At 38.3% G+C, this 23262-nt stretch overlaps 1 pseudogene across 1 annotated transcript; it reads left to right on the forward strand.

The window, feature by feature from the left end:
- The first annotated feature begins 5331 nt into the window (after nt 1–5331).
- Nucleotides 5332–6250, forward strand: LOC306646987 (small ribosomal subunit protein uS2-like; annotated as a pseudogene). The gene has a single exon. The product of its transcript is annotated as a small ribosomal subunit protein uS2-like (transcript).
- Nucleotides 6251–23262: the final 17012 nt, after the last annotated feature.

Raw genomic sequence — 23262 nt, forward strand, 5'->3', positions numbered from 1 at the left:
ACCAGCACACACAATTTTTGTAGAATATTTTGTTGGCTATAATTAAACTATGTGTGTTAATTAGGATTAGATTTTAAATGCACTGCTTGGGAAGTTGAAAAATACAGGATCTGAATGAGCCCAAATTGAGATGACACTTGAATTTTCGCAGATGTTTCCATAATCCTAATTTCAAATTGATTGTACTTCCTGAACAGTGAGAAGCCATTTTCAGTTATTTATTCAGACGTGTGTACTACTTTTCCCTCTGCCAGTGGGTAGAAAATATCTAGCACTTTCGTTAACTCCTTCAAATAGACCATTTTCTGAGGCAGGTTTTAATGGGAGGGGAACCAAATAAGTCCCACCTGCTCCCAGGGTCACCCCAGAGCCCATGTGAAATCTGGACTCCAGCAATTTCTCTCTTGCCTACTCTTCATGATGAATTCAGCTGGCTTTTGACTACCACTGCACAACAGGCCAGGGAAAAAGCAAAGAGAGGAGAAAAAGAACTTCCCAAATTATTGGCCTGCGACAGCCCATAATATGTGACACTTGATTCAGCCGCAGAGATATGCAGCAGACTATGCTACATAAGCCCAGGGTTTGGACCCAGCAGCACGGCCACCTGTAAAACACATTCCCAAATAAATGGCCTGTAAAAAAGATAAGCCCCCGCCAAATGGAAGTACATGGGTACAGAGCAGTATTTCAGCTAAAACTGCAAGTCCACCAACATGTCTGAAGGAAGCGAGATATTTTCTTGCACTTTTGTGGATTTCTCTCTACATTTTATTTTACACTCAACCCAGAATCCAGAGAGTCTTCAGAAATCCTGTCTTGGAAGCAACCCCACTCCCCTGACAAGTCTTCTCTTTGATTGTAATTCCTTGCAGCTTTCCTGCTGGGGTGGGGGGTGCTCTGTTGAATTAGCGGCATCGTGGCTTCTTCCACCTGTAACGATTTCCCACTCAACTGTAAGACAATGGCCATGATTGATCTAATGAGGGACTGGAAAAGCCAGCTGATTGCTATAAATAGTTGAAAGCAAAAACTTGTGCTTGGCTTCCCAAAGAATTTCTCATCAACTCTGGTACCCTAACCTAAATAGGTAAGCAACGCGTGGCAAATTAGGTGAGACATTTAAGCAGTTTTCCTGGTGGGAGTTTGTATAGAGGGCAACACAGAATTCAAGCAGACAGAGATGACTGATGGAATATTCATGTTTTAAAGTAACAATCACGTGTCATTCTATATGTCCCATGAAGATAGGATTTTTGTTTTATCATTTTTAACAGAAAGCAGTTTGAATAAAATACAAGTGTATGTAAGGCTAGAATGTTGGATTTTTTTAAATGGCTATTTAGGTTTTTTTAAAATAATATTTGAAGTCCAGCAGAAATAGCTTCTGTACCTTCATTTGTTAAAGAAAATAGCAAGCTGCAAAGGTACATAACAGTAATTCACATAATATCCCTGAAAATCAGATTATTTTTTTTTTTCCTCATTGCATTTTTAGCACTGTTTAACCCTGGCTGCACAGTAGAATCACCTGATGCCCATACCATAGCCCTGATAATTAATTACATCAAAAGCTGTGCTTGGACTCCAGCAATCACTATTTTTAAACTCCCCAGGTGATTCCAATGAGCATCTGGGTTAAAACTAGTTATTGTACTAGGCAGTACAATAGGTTGGAGAAACTTTTCTCCTGTCCTATATGAAGAAGAAAAAGAGGCGAGTAACATGGTCCTTGCCTCTCCAACTCCTGCCCCAGCCCTGATCCCAGAATTAACAAGGCATCAGAAGCATGCCTAAACTTGTTCCCCATCACTCACAAGAGCTCTTTCCCCTGGGGATCAGAGGAACCCCTTAGATACTGTGGTACAGGCCATTTAAGGCACTTGCCTAAGGCTACCAGCTGGCAAGTATCAAGATTAGATTTTAAAGCAAACCAGCATTGGCTCCAGAGTCCGGGCTTTTTACCATTACAAGGGCAAAACTTGCATGTTGTAGGCCTATGAGCCAAACCCAGCCAAGGATCTGTTTTGTTTGACTCCCATAAAGGTATCAAAATGTTTAAATTTGTGTGCCTACATGTTCGGTGTCAAATCTTCAGTTCACCTTAATCCCAAACGCTTTACTGTCTTCACATTGAGCACATTTCAATCATTTACATCAATAGCTTTTTTTTTCTGCAGGCAGTTGAATTTGCATCTCTGTGCTAAGGTGGGAAGGGTCCTTAACGTTATGATGACATCACAAAGGTATAAATGCTGTCACATAGTTCCAACCCTTACGTACTGATAAAGAGTAAAATTGCCCTTGCCTTCTCATCTGATGGAAGCAATTCTCATAAAAAGGGAGAGAGGATCCAAAGGTAGGAGAGACATTTAATCATTTATCAAGATGTGAGTCCCTGAACACAACTTATAATAAGCGAGTTTATTAAAACTGATGTCCCTCCCTAATTTTATTCATTTAGTTTTTATTCATTCGTTCATTTAGTTCACACCTGCCAAATAGAAGACAAGATTTAAATGAGACTCCAAAAGGACATTACCCTGCATGTTCCATTAAATGGCAGACATTGTTAGACATTTTTCAGACACTTTTTCAGCTAATATTTAATGCATTCAACTTAATGCTGCTAGTATAAATATTTTGCTAATATGGTATTCTAAGAGAATAAGGAGCTAGGGTATTCTCATTTGTTCATTTAATAACTATGAATGAGCAACTGCCACATGCCAATGACTGTACTAGATGACCCAGTAGTTTGAAAAAGCCTGAGAAATTGTTCATCAGCAATGTTCTGTACATGACATATTAGCTTGTAGGAGCTGATTATTAAAATTTTAAGAATTTTGCAAGCCTGTTGTGAAATCACTGGTACCTTAAAATTAGTCATTCCTAATGTATTTACACCACAGAAATCAGCAGAAAGTGCAAATCAGGGCTTCTGGTTTTAGAAATTTTGTTTGTTTGAGAACGAGTTTCTAGCACATTACTATTTATATGTGATGGTAACTTCTCTAAGGCTACTTATGCATTCAATTTCAAGCCTGTCTGCCTCTAAAACCAGGGCCAGCTCTTCTCTAGCTGAATAAAAAAGCCTCCAACCTCAAAGAACATAAAACATATACAGAAAGAAACACATCAATACTTAGAACATGGATTCTGATACAGGTGCTGTGATTAAATTTCAACTTACCTGGAGAATGTAACTTAATATCCCTTTGCCTCAGTTTCCTCCTCTTTAAAGTGGAAGGATAATAACACCTCACAGGATTGTTATGAAGACTCAACAAATCAATAAAGGTAGAAGGGATGGAACACTGTACGGACACTTACAACTATATAAATACTAGTTGCAGTTGTTATTAAAAGAATAAGCAAAGCAAGCTGAGCGTCTATATATGTACGAATGTGTGTATCAGAGAGAGGAATAGAGAAGATTTTGGGTACATACACTAAACAATTATTTCTCTCTTTCCTTTCCATTTTGCTCAATTGAATAAAAGCTCCTCTAATTGTTCAATGGTTCTAGGAACCAACTGAGCTGATTGTGACAATTTCCATCATAGTAGAAGAAAGAAAACTGCTTTATCAAACGGGAGACTCATTTGAATCAGAAAGAAGAATATCCCATCACGGGCTCACCAAGATTCCCTGAGGTTCAAAGCAACATGGGAGCTGTGCCCCACCATGCCCACTGGCCTGCTGTACCAATCAGGACACGGCCAAGCCATTTTCTACTTTTCTATCATTCTTTGGAAAACAAGTATCTTGAGCGTTTAAAATGTTTTAAATGTGTGATCATCATAGGTTGTCATTATTTCTTTTTCTTCTTTTCTATTTTTTCTATTTTATTTGTTTTTCTTTCTTTCCTTTTTTGGTGGGATTGTATAGATTGGTTATACTAGTACCTTTTTTTTTTCCGGTCATGTCGTTGCATGCCCACTGAAATAGATAAGTATTATTGATATTCACAGCTACACATCTGATGGGTACAATTCTCATATTAAGGGATTTAAAAAGGGGAGAAAGAATACAAGGAGAGAGACATCTACCAAGATGGGAGCCCCAGACTACAATTTATAATGATCATTTGTGTTTCAATGAAAATTCAACACGAACTTTTACTTTAAAAATCACATATAGACAGTAGAATGAATTGGACATAAATTTCCTGTGTTCTCATATGAATACAAGATCAGTGTAATTCCACATCATATACAACCACAGGAATGGGAAGTCATACTCCATGTATGTATGATATGTCAAGATACATTCTACTGTTACATATAACTAAAAAGAACAATTTTTTTTTAAATCACATATAATCATTGTAGTTGATAAGAATAAAGAAGATGTAAGCAGTCTTTCTAAAACTAGCCATGCAATTTGTAAGCTGAAGATTGAAAGTCATTTGGTTGTTATTAAAGTCACTCAAAGATCCACAAAGATCAGCAAAAAATGGCAACTTGGACTGTCCCGGAATTTAAATCTCTAAGGGGTGAGTGTGTCAGATTTAGTGTTTCTTATTTCATTAGTTGTCAGATTAAGCAGTCATTAGTTCAATCAAATTACTTAATATTATTACTTCATATAAAATGCTCCATAACTTCTGTATATATCAAAGTGTATAATTTATACCAAAATCATTACTTGCCAATATTTGGGGACCTTGGTAGGAAATCAAAATGCCATCTAGTCTAGCCAGCTAGAATGAAATGTCTTTTCTTCTATCCCGAGAACTGCTTTCCCGCAGCCTTTGTCATACACTTTGTCAAAATTTGGGGCTAAATAGATATAAAGTATATATGGCAGAATAAATTACTCTGAATGCTGCCATATCCCACTGTCCAACTGCTCTGAAACTTCCTGACCAGACTCTTAATGATATGATTCAACTCAGTGTTCAAAAGAAGAAACTCAGCAAAACAATAAGCAAAATGGATTTAAACTTAAAGTTGGAGAAAATTATAGAATGTAGTTTTGTTTTGATTGATGCTGGGGCTCAAAACCAAGGTCCCGTGCATGAGAGACAAGCTCTATATTCACTCAGCTACACCACCAACCCCCAAGTAAATTCTTGAAATGACGCTGGCTTCGTGTTAACTTCCAGGGGAAGCTGGGAGTTAAGTTTTCCCTGTTTTTCCCACGCCCGAGCCCCAACCCCTCGCTTATATTTTCTGTTCTTATAAATTTTGAGGAGTATTGAGATTTGACATTTTGAGGATTTATTTTATTTATTTATTTATTTTTTAACCCTAGGAATAGCCTCATGGCAAACAAAATTTGGTGTTGTTCTTGATTCCCATCGTAACTTAAAGGGAAACTGTCACAATGTCTGGAGCCCTTGATGTCCTGCAAATGAAGGAAGAGGATATCCTCAAATTCCTTGCAGCAGGAACCCACTTAGGTGGCACCAACCTTGATTTCCAGATGGAACAATAGATCTACAAAAGGAAAAGCGATGGCATATACATCATAAATCTGAAGAGGACCCAGGAGAAGCTTCTGCTGGCAGCTTATGCCAGTGTTGCCATTGCTGATGTCAGTGTCATATCCTCTAGGAATACTGGCCAGGGGACTGTGCTGAAGTTTGCTGCTGCCACCTGAGCCACTCCTATAGCTGGTGGCTTCACTCCTGGAACCTTCACTAACCAGATCAGGCAGCCTTCCAGGACCACGTCTTCTGGTGGTTACTGATCCCAGGGCTGACCACCAGCCCCTTACAGAGACATCTTTTGTCAATCTGCCTACCATTGCTCTGTGTAACACAGACTCCCCTCTGGGCTATCTGGACATTGTCATTCCGTGCAACAATAAGGGAGCTCATCCTGTGTGTCTGATGTGGTGGATGCTGGTCCCAGAAGTTCTGTGCATGCATGGCACCATTTCCCGTGAACACCCATGGAGGTCATGCCTGATCTCCATCTACTTCTACAGAGGTCCTGAAGAGATTGAAAAGGAAGAGCAGGCTGTTGCTGAAAAAGCTGTGACCAAGGAGGAATTTCAGGGTGAATGGACAGCTCCAGCTCCTGAGTTCACTGCTGCTCAAGCTGAGGTTGCAGACTGGTCTGAAGGTGGGCAGATGCCCTCTGTGCCTATCCAGCAGTTCCCTACTGAAGACCAGAGTGCCCAGCCAGCCACTGAAGACTGGTCTGCAGCTCCCACTGCTCAGGCTACTGAGTGGGTAGGAACAACCACCGAGTGGTCTTGAGCTGTTCTGCAAACATTTATTAAGCAAAATGGAAATAAGGTTGTGGAAAATAAACACCAGTTTCTTTAAAAAAAAAAAAAAAAGTGGAACCATGACACTACTCGTATTTTTGTGACTGGTTTATTTCACTTAACATAATGTCTTTGAGATTTATCCACATTGTACCTATGTCAGAATTTCCTTCTTTTATAAGGCTGAATAATATTTCATTGTATCTGTTTTCCATGTATGGCTCACCCATCTTTTGTGAACACTTAGTTGCTTCCATATTTTTAGTGATCGTGTATACGTATATTTATTAAGTCACTGCTTTCATTTCTTTGGGGCATATATCTACAAGTGGAATTACCAGATCCTATAATAACTTTATCTGTATTTTTTTTAGTTCAAATTACTTAATATTATTACTTCATATAAAATGGTCCATAACTTCATGCTATCTCCACATGAATTGTACCACTTGACAGTCCCATCAACATATACAAGAGTTCTGATATCTCCGCTTCCTCACCAAAACTTGTTATTTTCTAGGATTTTTGTTCTTCTTTATTTATATGATAGCCATCCTACAGGGTGTGAGATGGTATCTCATAGTTGTGATGTGCATTTCCCTAATGACTAATGGTGCATCTTTTCTTGTGCTTATTAGCTATTTGTATGACTTCTTCAGAGAAATACCTATTTAAGCTTGTTTGTTTTGAATCAGGTTATTTGGATTTTTTTGTTGTTGTTGTTGCTGAGATTCAGGAGTTCCCTTTGTACTCTGAAAATCAGTCCCTTATCAGAGATACGGTTTGCAAATATTTCCACCCATGTATGAGGAGCCTTTTTAGTCTGTTGATATTGTCTTTGAAGCACAAGTTATTTTTAAAATTTAACTTTATTTTTTAAAAATTATTTTATTTAGTTATTTTTATATTTTTTAACTTATTTTTTGATACCAGGAACTGAGCCCAGGGGTCTTAACCACTAAGTCACATCCCCAGTCCCTTTTTATTTATTTATTTTTTATTTTTACTGAGTTGCTGAGGCCTCGCTAAGTTCCTGAGGCTGGTCTCAAACCTGTGATCCACTTGCCTCAGCCTCCCAAGCTACTGGGATTATAGGCATGTACCTCCAATGCCTGGAAAAAGATCATTTTAAACTCTGCATCACAAAATCAGAATTGTGGTAAGAATTATAAAGACTGAGTATATTTCCATCCTGATCATCAATTCACGTGATATTCTGTATAAATAAGTATCAAAAAGATAGGCATCAAATTCAAGAGATTATTCCACATTCTCAAATAACTGCCAACAACGTTCACCAATAATTCCCAATCTCAAGCACCTATGAAAATATAAATTTATTGAAACTCCAAAGGCATGGGCTTTGTTTTGTTCCACAAATGAGACAACAATGTCACTATGAATTGAAAGGTTAATAACAGTAAAGAAAGAAAAAAAACCATAGGTAAAACTAAGAACGAGAAGCCTGGAATCTTGATCACCAGCATCTTACTCATTGGCCACTGTAGCTGCCAGTCCAAACATGAGTAACAGGTAAATTACCTTCTCTCTTTTACAGATGCTTAAGGATCTTTCAGCAGACACAGCTCACTCAATTCCTGAGCCAAAACAAAAAACAAAAAAACAATGAAAATCATTGACCATGTACCCAGTTTTCATCTTCCCTTACCCCTCGCTAGCAGATTTCCTATTTTGTTCATGTAGGCCATGACCTCAGACCTGAACAATTAATTCCGATTGGTCTTAGCCAATAGTGATACTTCCTTTGCTCCTTCTTAGTCATTAATATAGGAACATGGATACAGTTACGGCTCCTAGAGGAATTTTGCCTTCTTAACAAAAGAAAAAAAAGAATGGAAAGTCCTTCCTCCCCCTCTTTCCTTCTGTTCCCCCAAGATGTAATCTTTTGAGCTTCAGCAGCCATTTCAACCATACCAGAAAACATAAAAAAACATGTTCAGGAGAGCAATACAACAAAACTCAGAAAATCATGGATATTTTATGATATCTCTGGAGTGCTGTCCACACCCTGGAATTCCTATCTCTAAACTATCAGTTGTATGTAACCATTAATTGACAGTGTGCTTTAAGTTACATTAACTTGAGAAGAAAAGCAATCCTAACACAACTTGCAAAGCACCTAGAAAACAACAGGCACTCAATACATGTTAATTCAAATAAAAGTAATGGGTAGTCCGAAGATCACTAGGCCCAGATGCTCCTCATAGAACCTAGATTTAGTCTAACTAAAGCAGTTGCCAGGGGTGGATACCCAGTTCCAAAGTCCTGCACTAACCTTACCCACTATCCATATCTGGATGTCAACATGGTTCCTCATATGACTCTCCAAAGTCGTTGGATACGTGCCTTGAGACTATCCGGTTTACTGAGTCCCTGCAAGGTCCTGTCTCCTCCCACACACAGGGTCTGACATTCTCCATCAGATCAATTTTCTTTTCACTCCTGGGGCATTGCTATGAACCACTGATCACCCTATCTTCTTTTCCTACTTCTTTCTACACCCTTGAAAACAGCCAGGTTAACATGGAAAGAACAATAGCCTGGCAGAGTAAGAGAAATGGAAAGGGAACAGAGGCTAGAATAATCCATCAGCTGGCTAATCCATCTCTGAATAATTCATAAACTGGCTAATCCGACCCTGTCGTCCTGTCTATACATCTAGGAAAACAGAAAGGACCTTCAGGCCACTAGCCTTTGAGCTTCTTCCAACAGGCTCTAATCTCTCAAGGCAAAGCCAAGAATTGTTCCTGCCACCATCATATCCACAGGGCTTGCCAGGGACGGCCAGTCACATGGTCTTGTCTGTGGTTTCACTAGCACCACAGTAAAATACTTAAGGCAGAGAAAACATAACATCAAAGAATTCAAAGGAAATGAGGTCATCAGAATCAAGTCTCCAGTGTTCCCAGGAAGATAACCTAATGGCTAGGCGCATGAAAATACCATGTTTAAAATCTGATTCTAGATCTCCCTTCCTTCCCAAGGACAAGAGTAGACATTTCTCAGTTCCCCTCCGTGCACTCACAAAATAAAGGTCCCAGGTCATTCTGGAGGAAAGTAGACCTGCACTTCTCCATTGATCTGGCATGGAGAAATGGGTGAATACAGTGACATCTGTTATCAATGTACTGTCTTTGATATAAGTCTTTTTTTCTTTGTGGTACCAGAGGTTGAACCTAAGGGTGCTTTGCCATTGAGTCACATCCCCAGCCCTTTTTATTTTTTATTTTGAGACAGGATCTCACTAAGCTGCTGAAGCTGCCCTTGAACTTGCAGTCCTCCTACCTCAGCTTCCTGATCTGCTGGGATTACAGGCATGCATCTCCACACCCAGCAGGAAGTCTATATTTTAGGGCAAATGGTTTAATTTACAGAAAATCCCCCAGCAGTTGATAATGGGACATCTGTATAATAGAGAGATTTTTGAAGTACCAATATCCATATCTATACTTCGATAAGGAAAAATCACTGTCCCTATTTGTTGGGTTTTAGTAATCCAGAAGTGCTCACTCCTGCCTTTAGCAAGAAGAAAAACTACAAAGGAATGAAAGCAGATAAATGCCTTTAGCTCTGACAACAACAGTCTCGTTCTCACATCTTCACTCTTTTGCTGAGTGTCCACTCTGCTGGGCACTGTGCTAATCACGAGGACCTGTAGAAGAATCAGGCAAAGCCTGGCCCATGGGGGTTCACATTTTTGGGTAGAATCAGTCATCTAGAAGTCTTGAATTAATCATATTGGGTCTTTACCTTTGCCTTCATAAAAACCACATAGAATTTCAGACTGTTGCAAAAAAAAAAAAAAAAAAAAAAAAAAAACTTTAGAGGACTGTGAGTGGAGAAAAGAAGACAAATAATGAAAGATTTAAATGACCCATCAATTAGTCTATTCTGTGAATAATTAAGAAACTGGCTACTTCAAAGTAGTACCTCCAAACTAGAACCTGGCACGGAGTAGAGGTGCTCAATGACATGGGCAAATGGATAAAGGAATCCTCTACACACAAATATATAAAAAGCAAATCCACCTCTGAAGGGTGAGAGAGCACACTCTGACGAGGAAGTCTCCCAAGCTCCAGTGCACTTTCTTGCCATGCAGCATGCCACACAAATGAAAATGAAACCTGTTATTATTGATCTAGGACCTCCCTTTGTCATTCACACTTGGAGGTTCTTGTCACCAGACTTTGACCTGCTTCATAAATTTTAATAGAGCATTTTAAAAGGAAATATTCTATTGACATATAGCAATACAGGCAGAAAAGTGAACAAACCGTAAGGGGACAGCTCAAAGGATTTTTACCATGTGATCATTCTTGGTTAACCACTATCTGGATTAAGAAATAGAGATCACCAGCACCCAGAGGACTTCCTTTGCCTCTGCCTTGGCCTCTTACTCCAAAACACACACCCACATACACACGCACACAGGGGTAACGGCCATTCCAACTTTTATCACTTCTGCGAAGATTTGGGGACCTATTTTTAAATTTTATTTAAGTCATTAACTCTAATGTTTTTGTGCATGGTTTCTTTCATTCAGCTTTTGACTGTGAGATTCCTGTGGTTGCATGTGTCAGTTACATATAGTACTTGGTCACGTATACACTCATACTTGTGCGGGCACACAACACATCACAAATCATTGAGAGACACTTGCGTTGCTCCCAGTTGGGGATATGATGACTATGACTGCTAGAGACATTCTAGGTTATTGTTCTTTTTGGGGGGGAGGTTTGTTTTGTTTTGTTGTTATTTTTTGTTTTATTTTTTGGTACAGATATATTCCCATTTCTCCCTGTTACATGTAACAAAAGATGGAGTTTATGGACATAGGTGGGTTAAATATTATTCAAATTTTTCAGTTTTCCAACATGGCTTCAGTAATTGACATTTCCATTAGCAGTGTATGAGTTTCAACTTGTCCTTGCCAACCTTTAGCCATTCTGATGAATATGTGGCATCTCACTGTGGTTTTATTAATTTACTTTGTAAGATGACTAATTATGACGAGCACCTTTTCCTATGAACATTAGGCCTTTAGATAAAGCTTCTTCAAACCTGTCATTTTCAAATTGGGTTACCTTTCTTTTAATTGACATATAGAATTTGTTTTTATATTTGGAATGTAAAAATTCTGTCAGTTTTTCACTGAAAATTTGCATTACCCTTTTTAAAAATTTATTTCTATTATTTCTTTAATTTTTATATTTGTTTTAATTAGTCATACATGACAGTAGAATGTCTTTTGATACATCATATAAAATGGAGCATAATCTCTTATTTTTCTGGCTATACATGATGTAGAATCCCACAGGTCATATAGTTGTGTAGGTACAAAGAGAGGGTAACAATGCCTGATTCCTTCCACTATCCTTCTCATTCCCAGACCCCCTCCCCTCCCTTTACTCACTTCTACCTAATCTAAAGTAACTCTATTCTTCCCTACCCTGCCCCACATTGTGAATTAGCATCTGCATACCAGTGCCTGCTGTTCCTAGAGTCTTCCTGTGGGAGTGCATTACCTTTTGACTTTCTTTATGAGGTCTTTTAATAGGCAAAAAATCTTTCATTTTAAGAAGTCCCATCTGTCAGTCTTTCCTTTATGGTTAGTCCTCTTTGTGTCCTGTTTAAGAAACATTTGCCCACTACAAGTTGGTGAAGATACTGCTCTTCATTATTTTCCAGAACTGTGCCTCCCAATGAAGTTGTCCCTACCCATGTGGCTATATAAATTCAGATTAATGAAAATTAAATAAAATTATAAACTAGTGTCTTCAGTTACATGAGCTGTATTTCAAGTGGTTAGTAGCAGTATGTACTACTGCTACATACTTGTGGAAGATTTCTGATGGACAGTGCTCGTTCCAGAAGCTTTGTTGCTAACTTTCAAATTGTTGCCCACAATCCACCCAGAACTAATTTTTTTGAATAACATGAATCAGGGTAAATCTTTTCTTGAGTACATGAATGGAATGTTTGACAATTAGAACATGTGCATAGGATTTTATATGAGCTAAAAAATAAACTTTGTATTCACCACTGAGATTTTGATATTTCTTCATATTGTTGCTTATTTAAATGAACAATCTTTTTAGACAGTCTCACAAGTTGCTTAGAGCATCACTAAATTGCTGAGGCTGGCTTTGAACTTGCAATCCTCCTGCCTCAGCCTCGGTAGTTACTGGGATTACAAGCATGCACCACCATGCCTGCCTTAAATGAATGATCTTTAACATGACTAGTCTACTTGTTCTGTTCTTTCTTAACCTTCGGTTTCACTGCATACTTTCTTTTGGGCTCATCCCTATCCTACTTTTCCTTTCTTTTCAAGAACTTAATTTTCGCATTAAGGGCAAGGGCATGGGTAAGCCTACTGACAGGGTCCAAAGACGGAAGTGAGAAAGCAGCTGAATTCCGAACTGGCCAGTGAAGAGGCCACACAGGTCAGCCTTCCTTTACTTTGGTCGATCCTACTGAGCACAACTGAAAGATCTAGGCTCTAGGTACCAAAATCAGGACAAAGGAATTCAATGGTTTCATCTGACTGACTTTTTTAACTTCATTACATAAGTTTCCTTGTGATTCTTCTTCTGAACTGGAGTTCTACATCCAATAACATTGTTGCTTGGGTCCTTCATTCCTTCTCTAATATTGTTACCATGGGTCTGATAGCACTTGAAAAATAAAATGAACCAGGTGGGCTTGATCCCTGCGTCATGGAGCTTACACCCTAGTAGAAAGAAGCCAAATTGCAGAGAGGTGAAGGCGCTTGTCCTAAGTGATAAAGCTAGAAAGAGGCAGAGCCAGCACTCTATCTAATCCCAGACCCCATACCTGGGACTCAATCCAAACACCCTCCCTGAAAGAAGCAGACATTCTAGTTGCCCGGGGCATTTATGGAAGCAATCGCTACACTTTCCTTCCTCCCTAAAAAGACTTGTGATGGTGAGAGAAGATGAGCAAATGAACTCAATTATGTTATTAGCAATTTTGAGAGAGGTGTTGATTTTCATTAAAACACAATTATAAAAACTGCACAAAAATTAAAAATCAAATTCAATTTTAGGGGCCAAAAGCACAAGGCTAAAAGACCATCATTTCCCTTTATAAACACCTTACCAAGGTGTGAAGAGATTCAGTGGCAGGTGTATAATTTTGCTGACCCCATAGAAGCATTTAAAATTTGGAAAAACCAGAGAGTTGGCTTAGACTAGATCCTTTGCCTTGGCTTCAGTGGCTTCAATGTGGTCATCTTGAGACAAATTTCCAAAGTTAATTGTGTTTTCCTGTAAAATGAAGCATTAATTCTAAGTGTAGAATATTAAAATGGAATGTATAATACAGTACTCAGATGGTTTGTTGTAGGTTTTTTTCCCCCCCAAATAAGAGTACTGCACATGATGTGCCTGTAATGGTATTAATTATTTATCACTCTATGTGGAGAAAATATCAATTGTAATAAAGTGTAAAAGGGCTATTAGCTTTTCTGAACAATAAATAAAGTGGAAGTTGTGAGATCAATATGATGAATATATTAAGTTAAAATTCTCTTTCGCCATAACAGTTGATAGGATTTTATGTACCAATCTCATGAAAGTGTTATACACATTTAAAAAAGAAATATATTAAATAAAAATAAAATCTATTAAAGAAGGTAATTTTAAATATTTAATGATATAATTAAGTCTTATTAATGTAACAGTCTTTATTTTTTAGATTAAAAATTCACAGGACTGTCATCTCTTTCATCTTAATCAGACTCTGTGTTTGTTGTAATTATTTGTTATGTATTTTCATTAACATTTGATGAATATTAACTGTTTGAAATAAAACAGTATTTTTTCTTTGGCTATGATGACTAACGGGGGCTATTTCTTAGCTACCAGCAGAGCCAGGAATGGAATAGAGAGATGTTACCTGTAAGTGCTGTGCCAAGGGCACAGAGCAATCTAAGGTTCTTAAAGGCTAACCTCCTGGTTCCAAGTATGGAGGACTCATGGCTGTCATGCCTGAGAAAGTCCATCTTAGCAATATCTGAGAAGCAACAGGGTTTAGAGTGATGTATAACAGGATTAAAATCCACCTCCTGATATTTTTTCGTTTATGTTAAAGCAAGTCTCTAGACCTCTTGAGCCTTAGTTTTCTTATCTATAAAGTGGAATTAATATATTCCTTGCAGGGTAACTCTGGATATTAGAGAAAATATATACTATCTGGCACAAAATAGATGCTCAATAGGAAGAAATAATAATTTGAAGCATCTCTTCATGTAATTGAAATGATGGGATAGAGAGTGAGAGATTGGCTTCTGTTTAGCTAGAGAAATAATAAAGTAATATTTATATCTGAAAACACATGTTTTTTCAAAGAGCATGCATTAAATGTAATGAGAATTCTTATGCTTCAAAAGCACCATTAGAAAATTAAGTCAAGTCACAGACTGGAAGAAAATGTTTGCAAATCATATCTCTGATAAAATATTTGTGTTCATAATATGTAAAGAACTCTTGCAATTCAATAAGACAAAATCCAGATTTAAAATGGTCAAAATATTTGAAAGGAGGCTTCTTGTAAGAAGATATACAAATTGCCAGTATGCATATGAAAATATGCACATTATTAGGCCTTGAGTAAGTTCTAATTAAAAGCACAAGAAGTTATTTTTTTAAATATTTTGTTTGAGTTGTAGGTGAACATAATACCTTTGTTTTTATGTGGTGCTGAGGATAGAACCCAGGGCCTCACACATGCTATGTGAGGGCTCTACCACTGAGCCATAACCCCAGCCCATCACAAGGAGTTTTTTACAACCCCTCTACTCACCCACTAAAATGATTATAACCAAAAAGAAAGACAATACTAGGTGCTGTTAAGGATGTGGAAAAATTGGAAATTTCATATCGATGGAAGCAATATAAAATTATACAGCCACTTTCTAAAACAGTTGGTCAATTTGTTAAAAAGTTAAACACATCCTTACCATGTGACCCAACAATTCCGCTCCTGGGAATCTACACAAGAGAATCCTGCCCACCTGTCATCCTACCTTTAATGCTTTTTCATATCTATTCACTTCTTATTTCAAAGTGCCCCAGAGAAAAAGATTAAAGGAGAATGGGTCTAGGTTCACGCTTAACTTAAATGAAAAGTTAAGACTCAGTTTCACCTATCTGCTACATTATTTACATTTTATTTTCCCTTTATGTAGCAAATGTATTTAATAATTAAATGATGTAATTTCCCCCTTCTGCATCCAGGAGGCACAATCAATGCCCCATACCCAAGAAAGTAATAAGACACTTACTTGACACATTTACAGAACACCATGATACCATCCAGAAATAAATGAGGCATGATCCACACCCTCAAAGACAATCTAAACCTCCTAGCCCTCCCTCTACTAGTTGCGTGTTTAAATTCTGATAAATTTCACATTTAAATAATAATGATCTTAGCATCTTCTACTTTCATAATTTCTTAGTAACAAAAATTGTATAAATAAAGCTGTATAATTGCCTTGAGTTTCAGATTACACATTATGGAAAACTGCCAGCAACTTCCATGTTCAAGCAAGTGGTCTTATTAGAAATTCTATGGGTTCTATTTGGAGTTAATGTATGCAAGAAAAAATGTGTATGCATTGTTTACAAATGCATTCTTCTTTGGGCAGGGGCAAGAAGAAAGATAGGTATCGTCTTAACGTCTACATCTTTGCACAGTACCTTTCCAAGAAACTTCACACTAGATCAAATTTGCAATAGATCCCCAAACAAAAGTTTGTTTCGGGGGACTTGTAAGAGAATGAGAGAATGAGTGAGGATCTAATAGTTCTGGTACCACTAATGATGGTAAATTGAGAGAGTGCAGAAGGAGATAAAAGATATCTAAACCAAAGAGCGAGAGAATGAGAGAGAGAGAAAGAGAGAGAGAGAGAGAGAGAGAGAGGAATTGTTAAGATTGCCTGCCTCATTTTTTAAATGTTGCACTGTGTGAGCATGATTTTGCTATTAGCCTCTGTATGATAAGAAATATCCATCCCCCCCCCCCATGAAGCTGCAAAAGACCTCATGAGAGGGAAGAATTAAAATGGGGTAAGAGAGAAAGAGGAACAATCGACTATGAAGGTAGGAGGCAAACGAACTACAATACTGTTTACACAAAACACAGTGGCATTGGATCATTTTTTAAAGACTTGGTTTTGTCTCCTTTTTAATTATGAAGGATAAAATAAAATTGAGTGACTGAGAGGAATAAATAGATAATGAAGTATCAAGGGTTTTTATATAGAAGCTCCTTATTAAAATGACTGTCTCCTTCAACTGTTTAATCTAATTTCTGCAAGGCAGGTTTCCACTTGTTCTGCTCATATAAATGCACAGGTATTAGAGGTATTATTAAGACACTGTGTAGTTCACACCCAGAGCTTGAAGAATGACTTTAACCCATTAAGTGCTCAGTGAAACTACTCTCCACTAGTGACCTTCTACCCTTTTTCTCTTTCTATTCCTTTCTATTCCTTCTCCTGCATGGAAATTTACTACATCTGATAGATTTCTGGAATGCGTCTTTAAAACTGTGCAGCAGACTTATATGCAATATCCTCTACATGGTATATTGCAATCAATACAGATTTCTATTTATTACCACTAACCACGTATTTGTCTAGGTATTAGAGGATACAAGAAAGTGAACTCACAGTCTGTTTTCAGGAGACCCAAAGCTTTAGATCCATGATAAGAAAACTTACCCCACCCAGTTCCTTAGCAGGTCAAGTGACCATGCAGTGTATTCTTTACATCAGAGCCTTTTTTGAGAGTGAAAGAAGGTACTATAAATTATGCAAAGTCAATAGGTATTAACTGAGAGTGTCTTGGGCAAACCCAAAAAAATGAGTAAGTGGATCATAGAAAATGTAGAAACTTAGAGGACAGACATTTCCAATTTCCAAACTCTCTCTCTTCCCATTTCCAATCTCGCTATCCTCATTATATGTGATTGGTGAAGCATCAAGTATTCAGATGGAGTCTCCACCACGTGGATTGCAAATGTGATTATGTGTTTTGTAGAGAACTACTTGTGAGGACAAATGTGCGACTCTAGTTGAGAGCTTGGACCGGTCACTTTCACCATTTCCCATGAACACTGATTTTCCTCTCCTCCTGTTAGCTCTCTTCCAGGTATGACTAACCTTGATATTTTCTTCAAATCCCAAAGCATACGCTTTCTCCTATACAAGCATCTACCTGTTGGCTAGAACTAGCGTCTTCCTACATGATGCTGAATCTGTATCTCCATTTGATGGTTTCATCCATTTTGGTCTTTGAGTACGTTATTTACTAAAGGAGACATCACTTTCCCTAAACTTCTAGTTCTGTGATACAGTGGCCAGGCTGCAAGATGGCTCCAGTGATTCTCACTGGTATTCACACTTTTTCCCTTGCACTGACCCCATTAGACACATACCAGTTAGGACTGATGCGAATAGTCAATGAGGTACTGTAGAAATGACAGTGTGACTTCCGAGGCTAAGTCATAAGAGGCGTCCAGGTTTCCTTCCTGCTCCCTGTTGGATCATTGGCTCTGGGAGAAGCCTATTGCCATGTTATTGGCTGGTTAATGGTAGGAGACCATTAAGTATTCCTACACAAAAGCCATGTGGGACAGAAGTGAGGTCTCCTACCAATAACCAGAATGAACTTATTAAGGGTACCAGTGAGCCATCTTCAAAGTGGATCTTCTAGCCTCAGTTGAGCTTTTAGATGACTGCAACCACAGCAGACATTCTAATTAGAGGAACATAAGACCCTGAACCAGAAATACCACCAGCAAGAAGCTGCTCCTGAATGTTTGACCCACAGACAGTGAGAAAATAAATGTTTTTAAGCCACACACAGTTTTGCAGAATAGATAATTAATACAATGAAAGTTAAAAGTTAGACATTGTTCCAAGTACTTAGCATGGTCTCTGGCACAGAATAAGCACTGAGATGAGTAAAAGAGAATTAGGCTATAGGGCTGAGCACTGAGTTTACATAAGATGATGCCTCTTAGGAGAACAAGTACATTTCTGACCTGGAAAATCCTGAGTGAGCCTTCAAGAACAATCCATTCATATATGAGTAGGTAACAGTAATTAACAGTAGCTGAAGTTTTTTTGAACTGTAGCTATATAAAGCATTGTGCTATAAAAGTATCAATCTCATTTCATCTGCATAAAATCTCTATGAGTTAGAAACTATTGTCCTCATTTGACAGATAAGGAAATTGGGGTATAACATCAGGCACCTGGCACATGACCACCCAGTCTTGCAAATAGTGGAACTGAGAATTGAGCTTGAACTCAATTCCAAGGATCAACTTTCAATCATTACATCATCTTGCCTATTAGAAACAAACAAACAAACAAATATGCCAGACCTCTGAAGGGCATAATAACAATCTCAAAATAGTGTTTCTTAGTCTTTATTAGGAGTTATCAAGAAATGAAACTCTGAATAAGTTGTTTTCAATGTGTGGACTCCAGAACACCAGCATCAGAATCATCTGCTTGGGAGAAATTCAAGTTCTCAAGCCCACCTGGGCTCACTGAATCAGGAATCTGGGCTGGGGTGGAGCCCAGAAATCTGTGTTGTAACAAGCCCTCTGTACAACTCAAATTCAAAGTAAAGTTTGAGAATTACTTGCTCTAGATTGCCTGCATTTCCCGGGGAAGGTTGACCAGTAATAGAAAGGGGACAGACATGCAAGTGCTAACCCTGGCTCTTTTTATTCTGACTTTGGCCTTTTCCCAACTAGGTACCAGCTTCCAAGTCAGTCACTTGGTTAAGTAACTAGTTACTCAACACAGGGCAACTCCAGCAAGTTGGGAAGATACTACTGAGAAAGATATGCAAATAAGGGGTTCTGCTGGCCCTGCTGGCAATTTCAATTTTCCCTGTTAAATTAGTAAGGGCTTTGGGTGAGTAAGGAGCCTGCCCCAGCTCTGGGAATTCCTATTGAGAGATGGGGCCCTTTTCACCTTGAAAAACTCAAATCTTAATGAAGCTGATGGAGTTCCTGAAGAGTCTATTCACAAACAATTGGTCCAAAGAAGATTCCATCTACACACATGACACACGTGTGCATACACACACACACACACACACACACACACACACACACACACACATGCACATGCTTACACCTAAAAACCAACCCAGTTAGCATGTCTAATAAAACCTCTGACTCCACAGTGAAATGGAACTTTTTATTTAAACAAAAAATAGTAATATAATAATAAATATACTTAATGAATTGTCACCTGGAACTCCTGGTTTGAATTATGATTACTTAATAAAATCGTGGTTAGATTTAGATAAGCTTTGTCTTTATCTCCTCCCACACTTTCATTTATCTGTAGTTTTATGTTTTTCTTCTTCAGTTAAAACAAATAGTAACTCTCCTGCCTCTTTCTTGGTGTTTTGGCTTTTGTGTGTGCGTGTGTTTGGATTTTTTACATTTAAAAGGAAAATGAAAAACCCTTCCATATGCAATTGAAAAGTTGGAAACGTAATGATACATTTTCTGGAAATAAAAGGTTTCGCCTACATTGCGTACACTTTAGTCTTTTGTTGCTATTTAAATCCTTAAAAGTACAGTATAAGATTAAAATAGTTCAAACATTTTGACAAATGTTTTGGTAACAAACACCCTCTCAAGGCTCCACTGAGAAACTTAAGCAAAAAGCCCAGAGTCATTTGTGTAGCTTTTATTTATATTAAGATCAGAGAAGGCCAAACAAGTCACAGAGGAAATTTGGTGAAAATTCATTAAGAAATACAATCTCACCTAGGAGGGAGAACGAGGTTCCTTCCATGACTGTCTCTGAAGTCTCATGTAGACAGGACTCGGGAACATACTCTAAAGGGGTGCTTCTAAACATTGAGAGTACATAAGAATTGCCAGGCATCTGGTCAACGCGCAGATTCTGATTGGGTCTATCTGGAGCAGGGCCTGAGGCTTCACGTTGCTAACCAGCTCCCAGATAATGCTGATGTTCCCAGTCCCTGCCACATTCAGAGTAGCAGGACTCTATTTCAGCTCTTCATTAGCAATACTGTCCCACAACAAACTTGACAATGAGACTAACCACTGCTTCAATCACTCCCTGATTATTACAAACCAAGGTCATAAGATTATTCCATCGTATTCACCATGAATATGAAAAATGTTAATATAATGTCTTCCTTTCCTAAGGAAAGACCCACAGGCAGTGTCCCTGAGCTTGTTTTCTGTGTAATCTTGGATAAGATTTTGAACTGTTTGAGCTTCATCCATTTGTCTGATCCTGAGGGAACTCCTAACCCTGAGGTGCCAAACCCTGAGCAAAGACTCACAATCTGGAGAAGATGCAGATGACTTCAGAGCATGACTATCAGATGTGATAGGGGCTGTAATAGGGATATGACAGCAGGTATCTCAGGAGACAGGAGGGAAGTAGCCAACAGAGGACCACAAGCTACACCTTGTGACTTACTCAGATCAATTGGAAGTGAAGGAAATGATGTGGAAATTCTACAGCCGACACCCTAAAAACCTTCCAGTCTCCATTCCCATCTTCTTAGAAATTAGTTTCCATGTATAAAGCTCGAGTTAGATGTCTGCATAATGAGAGACATTCCAGCTTTCTGGTCATCTTTACCAACACCCCAGAAATGTGGGTGAGGCCGTCTCAGCACCCCAGCTCCTACTAGCCCACCAGATGAATGCAGCCACATGAGCTGCAGAAGAAATACCCAGCCAACCCACAGAATCCTGAAAGATAAGAAGCCCTTGCTATTTTGAGCCACTGAGTGCTGGAGTGATACAGTAACAGATGGCCATCACTAGGGGAGAAGAGAAAAAGAGGGACCTGAGGAGAAAATTAGGTAATTCAATACGTGTGTACATGACACTATCCAGGATCAAGTGTGTGAAGGCCTTGTAGAAGGTTTGACTTTATTCTCAGGGAATTTCAAACCATTAGAGTATTTGAAGTAGAGGATGACAGCCTCAGATTCCTCACTTATACAAGGGAATATTAGTTCTAGTTACTCCTTACGGGAGTTTATAATCTAGTGACAATTAAATCAGATAGAATAAAAACAAATATCCTTAAGATAGAAGCCATGATTTCCAGAGCTGGTAAAAACATCTCTTCCATTTTTTTTTTTTTTTTCCACTCTTCTGTGCCCCTGGCTAATGCTATCTCCTACATCAGGCTACCAGACTTCCCTGGATTGAGGGACATCTCTGGTAAGGAAAAGATGAAGATGCTCATGATCACAAAAAAAAAAAAAAAAAAAAAAAAAAAAAAAATATGAAGTGCCCAGACAGTGGATTTTGAAGGTCCCATCTCATGAGATGAATTTTCTACAACAGGAGTCTATAAGCTGAAGACTCCTTTAAATCTTAACCATTGGTGATATACCCCAGGTTTACCTATTAATATATTTACATTTGAAAGCAATGACTGTCTCCTGAGGGGATTTAAACTACCTCTTTGGAAAAGAAAAATGTTCCCAGTAGGTTCTCCATTTACTATACTTGGGGAAGTGTTGTAAAATCCAAGACAGCTTGGGCTGCAGAGCCCTAGGAAGTGTGGAAATTGCCTTTTTAAGAATCTTAGCGTGGAAACAAATTATTTTTAGAATACTTTCAGGAGTTAGAGAAGGTATGGAGATAAGTGGAACTCAAAAGTCTAGATTTCCTTATCTCTGCACCACATGGTCCCATTCTTGATTTATTAGGACTTAAGTTTGCTCATATCCTCAAGACGCAATGTTCAGACACACACTCTTGGCTTTAGGTGACCACCACGATCCCATCATAGTCTATCTGAAGAATCTGTCTTACTCTAAAGACAGTCTTCTCCTGGGCACCAATACGTCCAAGATTTGCGGCCAACCCTCAGAGTGGCTTCACCTTCCCAACACAGGTACTCACCTGGAAGACACTACAATGAGAAAGTAGAGTCGATTCACCGTTTCTGCCCAGGGTGTGTAAAAAGGCAATGTATTTAACTAGAATTATAGAATTATCTCAGAGAAAAATCTCACTTCCCCTGCCAGGAAGAAACATTAAGCAGGACCAGTGACATTATAATTTGAAACTCAAGGGGAGAATTCTCTGTGGTCTGGAACATTCCACAGAGATACACTTGTTCTTTGTGGAAAATGCTTGGTCTGGAACTTTCCAGGGACTTGACAAGGCTCTCCATGTTATCTTTCTTAGGAGGAGATATATGGCCAAAACAAAAATAGGGAGAGAATGAAAATTATGTCACAACAAGGATTCCAAAGATTTTGTGAAGGAAGGATTTGTCAAACGTAATAGAGGAGAGGATGTGTTTAAGTAGAAGAGGGTATGTGTTCGTGAGTGAAAATTCGTATAGGCTGAATTTATGTACAGAGATGTGAAGTTTCTTTATTTAAGAACTGAAAAAAAAAGTCTCCTTTCTTCAGGATACTTCTATTCAAGCTCTCATTTGATAAAAGAGTGCTAACATCAGAGTCTGGACATACTGATATGCTGCATGCTTGAAGGTATTTTTTTAAGTAACTTGTTTTTTGTTTTGTTTTATGGTACTAGAGATTGAATCCAGAGGCTCTACCACTGAACTCCATCCCCATCCCATACTGTGATCCTCCTGCCTCAGCCTTCCTAGTAGCTAGGATAATAGGCATGTGCCACCACGTCCAGTTTGAATAATTTGTTGTTAATATGAAAGGACAGAAAGGTGAGGTTAGATGATTTATTTTAAGACATGTATTTTAGATAGAGTCAAGGTCATTCTAAGAATTAAGGCTAGGTCCAAAAAATCTCAGGACTGGAATTAAAGACAGTATAGGACATAACCAAGAAGAGAATATACCGCTATGTCTGGACATCCATTGCACTCTGCCACATGTAAGGTTAGTTAAACTTCTGGCCTACTTCTCATAGATATGACCTACCTTCTTGCAAGTCTCCACCCTTCAGTGGAAATTGGTTAATTAT

This window comes from Sciurus vulgaris, assembly GCF_902686455.1.
Source record: "Sciurus vulgaris genome assembly, chromosome: 16".
Classification (NCBI taxonomy): Eukaryota; Metazoa; Chordata; class Mammalia; order Rodentia; family Sciuridae; genus Sciurus; species Sciurus vulgaris.